This window comes from Meleagris gallopavo, chromosome 3 (genome assembly GCF_000146605.3).
Source record: "Meleagris gallopavo isolate NT-WF06-2002-E0010 breed Aviagen turkey brand Nicholas breeding stock chromosome 3, Turkey_5.1, whole genome shotgun sequence".
Lineage (NCBI taxonomy): Eukaryota > Metazoa > Chordata > Aves > Galliformes > Phasianidae > Meleagris > Meleagris gallopavo.
Genome location: NC_015013.2, coordinates 89939296 through 89950195, shown reverse-complemented (window position 1 = coordinate 89950195; position 10900 = coordinate 89939296). Strand labels below are relative to the sequence as shown.

General features: G+C 37.3%; 1 non-coding gene across 1 annotated transcript; it reads right to left on the bottom strand.

Annotated features, from left to right (window-relative positions):
* Nucleotides 1–6847: 6847 nt before the first annotated feature.
* On the bottom strand, nt 6848–6920 carry TRNAF-GAA. The gene has a single exon. It is a non-coding gene; the product is annotated as a tRNA-Phe (tRNA).
* Nucleotides 6921–10900: the final 3980 nt, after the last annotated feature.

The window sequence follows — 10900 nt, the reverse complement described above, 5'->3', positions numbered from 1 at the left end:
TGAATGGAAAAAAAGCATTTTGTTCAAAAATGAAAACTCTGTCTCCCGCCTGGACTTAATAAAAAGCATGCAATTCATCATTTTCTTTTATTATTATTGGCAGGCAGTTTGTCAGCACTCAATAAATCTGCAATATTTCTGGGAAATCTTTTTAAGAAATATTAAATATTTAAATCAAGAAGCATCATTTTTTTTTACTCCAGAAATGTAGGTTTCCATGTAGCTGTCATACTTAAAAAATAGCACTCTAAACCTAGGCCTATAATCACCTAACACCACATATACCATATGCAAATATGTAATTCACACGAGATTGGCTCCTGAGGGAATTCCTATTAGAAGCATGAACTGTATTGCGGGTGACAGTCTTTTTAGTGCCATTAAGGTAAATGAGGTGGTAATGGGAAGTGCAGATTATACAAACTTCAATAATTTATTTCATGCCTCCCATCAGGATTGCTTTTATAAACAGCTAGTGTTCTTAATTGAAATGTAAATGAATGATAAATTATGAAAAATGTATTATGGAAAGGAAAACACGGTAAAATAAAAGGAGTAAAAACAAAATTCTTAAAGTAGAGGAGAAAAATGAGTTTGCATGTTAATTAGATAGCACAAAATGATAGGAAAACAAGAAAGAACACAGATGAATGCCTGTGTTAACACAGTGAAGCCCACATATCCCCAGCATTAATACAGTGCTGCCTGACCGTGCCAAGCATACATGAACAGCAGTGTGCGCTCCTCAGTCTGTTTCCCTCTTGTTGAACACATAGTGTCTGAAGTGTATATTACTGAATGGACGGTTTGTATTTCATGACACTGCTCTACAGCAGGGGAGCGTGCATTACATCCTGGCCCTTCTAAAGGACCCTGGCAAGGATTTCCAAAGGTAAGCAGTGATTTTCATAGAATCATAAAGACTGGAAAAGACCACTAAGATCATCTAGTTCAAATACCATCCAGATATCACCACCAATACTGCCTGCCCACTGACCATGATCCACAGTGCCACAACTTCTTGTTTCTTGAACAGCTCCAGGGACAGTGACTGTTACCACCTCTCTGAGCAGCCTGTTCCAATGACTCACCACTCATTCTGAGAAGAAATTTTTCCAATTATCCAATCCAAATCTCCCCTAGTGCAACTTAAGGATATCATCCTGTCCTATCACTAGTTATGTGGGAGGAGAGGCTTCTGACTGCTTCAGATTTGCTTTTTCATCATGTTCATGTTGAGGGTCCAAGGAGTCAGGATTCAAAGAATTATGTCAGATTAGGCACACAAATGAGGCTTCTAATTATAAATTATGAAAAATCTTAACATTTTCTTGTTTATATGGCCCTAAAGAAATCCATTTTTAAGGTTTCTTTCCTTACATACATGAAAACAAAAACATTTGAAAGATTAAAAAAAAAAAAAGGAAATATGAATCATGTTGACAGATAAGTTGCAGATCAGTTGCAGATAAGTTACAGTATGTTATCACTTTTTGAACTATTTATATACTGCAGCAAGAGAGTCCACAGAATGTAATTAAAGTGCTGGAAGATTACTGGTCCTGGCAAGTACTGCGTGCTAGAAATAAAATACATACAACTCTGCAGTTTCTGGAAATGCTTGCACAGATCTTTGCAAAGCATCTCATATATTTGAAGCAGCAAAGTTCTTATTAAAGATTAAGAAAGTGTCAGGAATTTCAGAAAACATTTATTTGATTATGTCTTTCTAAGAAATTGGTGTATTGTGCTCTCTACTCTTTCAATAAGAGATAAGTTTACTGAAATCAGTTTTGAAAATTAAAAAAAGTTGAAAGTCAGTAAGTCTTAAAATAAATTAGAAGTACATTTGTTCAGAAAGTATACAATGGGCAGAAAATCCGTACTCGAAGTAATCCCTGAGTGATTAAATATAAATCCATTTTTCCTTATCAATGTCATAAGACATATCCATGATAAAACTTTGGAAATGCCCTAAAATATCACTTGCTGAGATGTTACACCATCTTAACTACAAGGATATCTGGACTGTATTCAGCAAATCCACTGCACAGAAGTTGGTTTTCCTCCAAAACCTTATGTGACGTCAAGAGTAGTATGTACAGATGAGACTTCTCTATCTCAGTGATGGCACAAAAACTGCAAAGAAAATGTGCCCTGTTATTAACTGAAGTCTTTATGTTTCCTTTAGAGACAAACAGCTTACTGACCTACTGGAAGAGGAAATCACCAACATGATTCTCAAGGGAATATTCTCTACTGAAAATATTCAGTAGAATTTTTTGTTAGATCCATAGAAAATAAACATTACTGCGAAAGATGCAACATTAGATTAAAAAGCAAACAAACAAAAAACCCTAAAGCTTTTGGCAAGTAGTTCAGTAGCGTAATTTCATTAGAGATCAAAAGATAATAGAAACATGGGATAGAGACTGAAACTACAGGATGACCTTCTTAGAATTGTGAATAAATGACAAGCATTTTTACTTATCATACTGGGATAATTAACCTCTAAATCTGTCAGTCCATGTCATTTCTGTCATAAACCCAAAATGTAGGGAGGATAGACAGGTGCATTCAAACAACACTCATTTTCCTATCCCATGAGCCACAAGTCATAATGGTAGCTGTCTTTATTTCCATTTTATGTCCAGATGTAATGTCTAACAAGAGCTTCTCCCCTGTTTTAAACAAGACAGATAATCTCTCAGAGAGGCTGTAAGATGCTTTGGGAATCCCTGTCACCAGGCTGCTTATGACATGGAGTCATGGTCCTTGTAAACATCTGCCTTGAATGGTCTTCAAGGCTTTGACAGATGTCATTGTGCCTACAGGGCAGAAGCAAATGGATGAAGAACAGCTGTTGAGAGGAAAGTCTGAGAACGCAGAGGCAAAAGCATACTGTCAGACAAAATCACTTAGGAAAGACAGTTGGATACTTAACCTACCAGCCAGTGAGGCAATCTAGTCCTTCTCCTACATAATAGTAACATTAATATGAAACAGGCTCTATTCTCTTTTGGCTCAACTCATAAAAGTAGTTTTGTGGTTCTTTTGTTAGACAGAAAGCCTTTCCTCTTGGTCCTGCATATTGGCATGCTGAACTGAGTTTTAAGAAAGAAGTAACATAGTATTATTGCACAGAAAAATGTATGATGACACGTTTCATGAAAGTAACTTGATTTTTTTAACAGAATTATGGAATTGCAGAACAGTTAAAGTTGGAAGAGATGGAGGTCATCTGGTCTAACACTGTCTCAGGTGAGCTACTCAGCCATGTTTGGGCATGTTACTCCTAATGCTTAGTCATCTGCGGGGTACACACGTTCTTCCTGATGTTCAGACAAAATCTGCTGCATTTCACTTTGTGACCAATGCTTCTTGCCCTGTTAGTTGGGACCACTGAAAGAGGCTGGCTCTATCTTTTTCACACCACACCTTTAAGTATTTAAATACTTAATTAGCTCTGTTGATAATTATTTGCCAATGATTAGCGAGAGCCTGCATTCTGCGCTTGTAAATACTGCATGGCCATCCAGACTGTAGGCTCTTTCATTTTATTGTCACCACTGCTGAAATGCACCACCCACTGCTTCACTATGCTCACATCCACTGTCTGAATGTGAGGCACTGATGAATGTCAGTGGGTGCCATTTTTTTCTGTGTGAAGGAATTCAATATCAGACCTTAGCTTTTTACTCACTTCCATGTCAGCTGCCATTTTGTCAGACTTCCCCTCTGCTGTCATCTGTCATATGGCAACAAAATGTAGAGGAATATTGGTGGGAAGATTCATCCTTTACTGTCGTAACACCAACAGTCACCACTGATGTAATGATCCAATAAAATAAAATAGGAGGCATTACTTTCAGAGCAGCATTTGTTAATGGCTTAAGTGTATGACCAGGTTATTTCTTTAAGTTCGTACAGAGCTACCTACTTTCTGAAACTTTTATGAAGTTTCCAGATAAATTGAAGCTTGACATATATATCAGTGAATTAAATGCACTGAGTTTGGCTTTCAAAGTTTAATTAATTAGTGTCCATAAAGCATCTTGCAATTCTCAGAATTAAGGTCGATAAGCACACGGAACAAAATACAATTATTATTAATCCTGTATCTCCCTGTGTGTAGGAGTATCAGCAGAACCTCTTAGCACAAGCACTATAAATTACAGAGCCCTAAACTTCCAAAGCTACCTCCCACTGCTGAAGCTCCATTATTTTTGCTGCTGTTTTCCTGGAATGGATTTTTTTTTTTTCTTTTCTTGTTTGATGAGGAATTAAAATGAAGGACCACACAACCTTTTCTTTAAAGCTGTGTGCTTTGACTCACAGAAGATTCTTCAGCTCCTGCAATGACAGCATGCCATTCTGATGAAATAATGCTGCAGACACTTAATAACATGGAAGGAATAGATACAACCTAAACATGCAAATATGGTAATTACCAACCTCAAACACAATTATCTCATGTGCTAGTAGTCGTAATGGGAACAATATTTCAGAATTGTTTTTTTTCTCAGAGTCATTTGCAAAGCACACGCTCTGTTTCTTTCCTCGTGGATATTTGTCTCTCCCACAGAATTTCATTTTCCATAGTGACACAAGAAGCACTGGTTCAGTGACCTTGTCAGCTCCTTCATAGGGTATATAACTTATGCTGTCTTTCCACCTTTACACGAACTGTGTATTTCAGTTTCACAAGTTGATCAGGGAAATGTGCTTTAGCCCAACATGTGTGTGGCTGAGGATGCAATTACTGGAACTGGCTCTCCTAACTGCCTGCTTCAGGAGCAGGAGGTCAGGTTCTCTGCGGGTTTAAAAACTGCTCCAAATTCATACTGGCACCAGGATGATTTATGCTGGTAGAGAGTTTGTACCAGTTTTTATGTCCATATCAAATTTGTTTGTATAATAACACTCCTCTGAGATTTTATTCTTTAAAATAAGTACAGCTGTTTGCTCTTTTTTTTTTTTTTTCTTTCCAGCAATGGTAATGCACTGGCTTACTAGACAGTGTTACAGAGCTAAAGGGCTACTGTTATGTGCATACAGTCATCTATTGAGCAAAAATAAAAGACTTTATGGATTTGAGAATGGTAACTTTAATCTTCCCTTCAACTTAGAAGAAAAAGTTAACATTCTTCTAACTTTATAGAAGGCCCTATAGGATGATTCTTGTTATCCAGATCATTCTTGGTGCTGAAATATCATCAGAAACATTGCTGTAAAAACATTTCGGAGTTACTCAGAAACAGGAAAGAACCATAAATCTTCATAAAAGGTGTTTTGTTTTTTTTTGGGGTGGGGGGGTTGGGAGGTGGGACGGGTTATGTTTTGAGATTTTCAGCTTGTTTTTGTAGATTACACTTTGGTCTAGATATTTCAGGCAAGAGTTGGAGTCCTGCATCTTCACATACAGCCATTACTCCCTCCATTCTATTCTATTTTGTGCATTACAGGCAAGAAGATTAATTTGAGTGTCTAGATTTTTTTAATTTTTCTTTTTTTTCCAAGTGTCAAGATAGAGCTTGGACGCTGGAAGAATAATTCATTATATAGTGCAATGAATCAATGGGGACAGCAAGATTTTATATCTTGAAGGTAGAGATCAGCTACAAGAACAATGCATTTTGTTCAAGAGTCATATGCCATCTCATTCCTGCCATATGTGTGCAGTGGTTCTGGTAAACTGTTGATGCCCTCTTACTTCCAAGTCAAGATCATCAAACTTGTATTAATTAAAGCTTTCTTAAGCTTTCCACTCTCTCCCTGTTCCAGCTGCTCTCAGTATACTTATCTTACTGATTTTGCAATTTGATCAAGTATTAATATACTTGAAATTACACTCTAAAAATCATATATGATGTTATGGCTCAGCATTATGGATCACATACATATAATGTTATGGATCATTATATACTTTTAGACACAACCAGAATCTGAACTCCACTTATATTCCATAACCCATTTTTATTGGCACCAAGAAGCCATGCGGTGTGTTTGTAAATAATGAAAATGGAAACATTTACAGATCATTAATAATTATGTAGACGACAAAACTCATTAATATAATTCTCAGTCAAGATTATCCCCTTTCCGGGTACCTGCTGAAGCTTAGATATTTGACTTTCAAGCCCATTCATGCACCTGTACTGTAAGAAACCCCACAGTTTTCACAGTGTTTACATTTTTAAATCTCTGTGGCTCTATTCTGTAAACAGGATGACCAAAGGACTTGCACACATAAAAAGAGATCTTTTCCATCATGAGAGTACAACTTGACTGAATTTGTAGGATACTATCTTCTGAGCATCATAGAATCATAGAATCACAGAATCCCAGAATGGCTAGGGTTAGAATGGACCTCAAAGATCATCAAGCTCCAACCCCTCCACTGCAGGCAGGGTCACCCACCTCCACATTTAATACCAGACCAGCTCCTGGAGAAGATCCTGTCCAACTCTCCTTCTCAGGTACAGACACCAAGCTGACCAGGACAATATCCACATGAATTTTACCTATCTCCAAGGAGAACTCTACTGACTCTCTGGGCAACCTGTGCCAGCACTCAGTCACTCACATAGTGCTTACTGACCTCCTCCTCCTCCTACTTTCCACAGTTTGAGCCTGTTGTCTTTTGTCCAAACATTGGAAAACACAGACAAGATCATGTTTCCATCCTCTCTGCACCCACCCATCAGGTGATGGATGAGATCTCCTTCTCCCAGACCTCTCAGCCCTTTCACAAAGGCTCCAGCTCCTCTTACTGGTCAGAATATGTCCATTTTTCTCTTTTAGTGACAAGGTCAGAACTGGAACTCCAAAATCTTCCATAAAATATTGCTGAAGCCCGGGGTTGAACCAGGGACCTTTAGATCTTCAGTCTAACGCTCTCCCAGCTGAGCTACTTCAGCCCTCTCTGGGCACATATCTTCCCACAAGCTGATGGAACATATGTCTCTTTCAGTCCTTTATAATTCATAATCACTTTGTGAACGTTTGCCTCTTTTCCTGTTATTAGATAGAACACTGCAAGGGGAAAAACACTCTACCCCACTGAAATCACTGATATCAAGTGTGCAGCAAGTGGATCTGATAAAAGTCTGCAGACATTAACTGCAGATAATTCTTTAAACATCACCATCAACATAGGCATGATTCCCAGAGACATCAGCCAAAGACTTAATATTAATAGGTTTTAATTTCCTATAGAAAAAAAAAAAAAAAAACTAAGAAGAAACTGATATGTTAGTAATGGGTATTGATGAAGTAGAAAAAAAATTTCGTTGAGAATATTTGAAAAGTTAATTCTGAATTAAACTTTTTTTTCTATGCAGAATTTACACTAAAATAAAAACTAGTAAGGTACTCATTATAAAAAATTTAGCCCCTTTCATCTTTTTCAAGGGGCTAAATAGAATCCTAATTCTATATTCAGATGTGTTTTGAGTAACTATTTTTTTCTCCCCTCCCCCCTGCCCCCCCCCCCCCCCCCCGAGTATTAAACTCCTCCTTTCAGTTTATTTAAAAAATGTCTTTATCCTATCTTGCTTTGACATCTTTTCATTGGACCTGAATGTTGGTAGGAATTTATTTTCTTTGTAGGATCTTACAAATGGTACCACAATGCATTTCACAATACCAGTTTTCATGTTCCACTATATCACTTCAATTAGCCTAAAGTGCAGTTCATATGAACAAATTTTGACATTTCCATCTGGGACATCCTCTGGTCTATGAAAAGATAAAAAAATGCTTCTGGGGCATGAATTTAAACTTCTGAAATAGGTCATGGGAATTGTACTTATTCATTCATGCCTGTTCTCTCAGCTGACTACAAAGAAACCTACAGTGACTAGCACAGCTGGAGACACCTACACTGACAGTATTTGAAGCTGAAGGAGATGAATCCCATCCTTGTTCCCTAATAAAGGCAAATTTTCAGCAACAGTGGAAAGTGAAATTTTCATTTGTTTGGTCCCTTGTTCAGCCACTTGAGTCTTTGCAATATGATTGTAAATAAATCACCACTGACTCTTATACTATTTGGGACAGACCTAGTTATGGCACAGCCTACAGTGAAAAAGTTTTTTTTCTGACTTGCTCAAGTATAAGGCTGCATTTCTCTCCCTTCATCTTAAAAGCCCTTTGACTGTTTATCTTGATGTGAGAACTTAGATATTCTTGATCTTTTCATTGCAGCTGAGCAACAGACTGGGGACTGGGAAGCCCTGATGTGGAATTCAGAGGAAACCCGAAAGCTATTTAGAAGCTTGCTTTATATTCCACTTTTTTCTTTAAAAAAAAAAAAAAAAAGGTGATGAATTATTTTGGAGAACTTGGAATCCAAGCAGGACTTGGCCTACTTTATTATTATTTAACAGTCAGTAGAATTTCCTCCCTTATCTCTTTTTATTATTATTATTTTTTTAATGAAATGCATAAATCAAAAATCAACATATTTCATGCAGGAAATATTTCCTGCATAGAGAATGAGCCTGTTAACTGAAATTTTAGAACCGGATATATTATTGTACTTTTTATCCATGCAACTCATCAATAGACTTTGATACTTATGGAGGAGGCTGGGCAATCAGACTGGATGAAAGATCCTGCTCAGCTGATCACAAGTATTATTATTATTTACTTTTCATTAAGTGAGCTACACCAATCTTGAATTTTCAGACTGTTTAGAGTAGTTCTTCTGAGACCTTACAAATTCTAAGTTAAAAATGAGGATGGAAATACCTTAAGTCCTTCTGTGCTTGAGTTTTCACCCTTAACTTTTCTAGATTATTTTGATGGCTTCTGGGTTGCAGGTATCTCTATTATTAAAAGAGAAAGTGCTCTTTGAAATAATTTTGCTTGCAAGTGACTGAGAGTGATCATACCGCCAACAGGAGTTAGCTTCCAACTAGATTCATCCTCCAAAACAGAAGTTCTAGGCTGCATTGCTATTTCCTTAAGCCATTCAAGTCTCCTTTGTACAATTTGTACCTTCTATTACAATTTCTTGTGTCATTTGCTTTCTGTGGTCTGTAATATCCTTTTCCCTTTCTCTCCATTAATAGAAGTACTGGTCATTTTGGGGAGTGGGAGAAGAAAATAAAGGGTTATTGAAGATATGTCACCACTGAGTATACTTCCAAAATAACAAAAACTGCTGTTCCCAAATTTAGTACCACGTACTAGATTGCAAGATAGCAGCAGACCATAAATTACTGTATTTATGACATGTAATATAATATGTGGACCATTTTGCCAAATTTCTGTGACAAGTACACAAGAATTATTGGAAAAATATGACCCTATTAGGGGCCAGATTCAATGACAATTTATAGCCACCTTAGTTTCCACACCTGCAGGAATTAGTGCCACAAACATATTTCCTTTTTCCCTGGTTTTGAACCTTTCACACCTGTCCACGTAGCATGAAGTTAACATTTATCTATTGAGAAAAGAAGTTTGTGTATTTGTATGTGTATGAGGACACACACCTGCAAAGCAAATTTATTCCTTTTTTCTAGCATTGTGTATGAACAGGTTTCCCGAGGGGCCATGCAGATTAAGAGTAATTTGTGAAAAGGCGCAAGCTGAGAAACAGAAAAGGGCAGCTTGCTGCAATTAATGTTAGGAAGCTTCCCATAATACACTTATTGGAACTCAGCATCCTTGTAAACATATAAAAGATTGTTAGCATTTATATTAAAGAAGGCTGATCTTTCCTGTCTGTTTCTACTAACATCTGAAATAACTTGCAAATAATGAAGCTTGTGCAATAACAGTGTGACACCTTTGTAAATCAGTCCCGAGATTAGCTAACAAACAGGAAGAAGAAAGAGACAGTAGCTAATTGGGTAGCTAATTATTCTGGACAAAATTTCTATCTAACATAAGCTGCTGCTTCTTAGGTGGCTGGTCTGGAATCTGCAAGACTTTTCCTTTAATGTCCTGTTCCTCAAAGATAACTAACACTGCATTTTAAAAAGATTACTTTAGGCTGCTGAGTCCACCTGGATGATCCTACATCCAGAATTAGATCCCCAGAAAACCCTATTTAGCTACTTCTGAAAGACTTCTGTCATTTGGGAATCCTCTGATAAAGCCAGAAGTCTGTTGCAGCCAGACAATTCAGAATTTCTAACAGTCATGGCACTGCAGAGGGGCAGGTAAGGTCTAAGTGCTTTGAGATCCTAGATAATACATCAAGGATCTTATCAGCAGAGTCCAGAGTCAACCGTCATGGGATGAATCTGCTAGTTTAGGTGTTGTGTCTCATATCCCTAAGGAAACACAGAGTAATTCCTCACCATTTTTACTATTTTCCTCTTCACCTTTTTGTTCCCATTTTTCTATGTATTGCAAAGCATACTTCATAAGTGGATGCTCTAATCACCAAGCTAGGATATTCTGTGTAAGGCAGCCTCAATTCCTGTTGCTGCAGCAGTTCTGTTTTGCACCAGACAGTTAAATATTCTTTGGACTAAAGAAAATTTAAATAAAATACAGGGCAGAAGAAGATAGAGCTGACTGAGGGAAATCTAAACCCACTATCTAAACCAACGTGAGGTACTCCATTACAGTGCTGAAAGTTTCTGGAGTTCAATCCCATTTTTACTTGAAAATCACAGAAGTAACTTAGTTTCTTGGTGCTTCATTTAAATAAGGTAATAGTAATTCTTCTGTTGATAAAATACCAGGGTAAACTCATCTAGTTTCAAGAACCATTGTGGTTAGCTTTTTTTTTTTTGGGGGGGGGGGGAAAGAGGGGGGCGGGGAGGCGGAGGAAGCAGAAGCCCAACAACTCATCTAGAAAATGTATGTATAGATAGATCTGTTGTTGATCAAGCTAACACAGATTACAATGTATGTGCCTTTGTATGGTTTTACATTG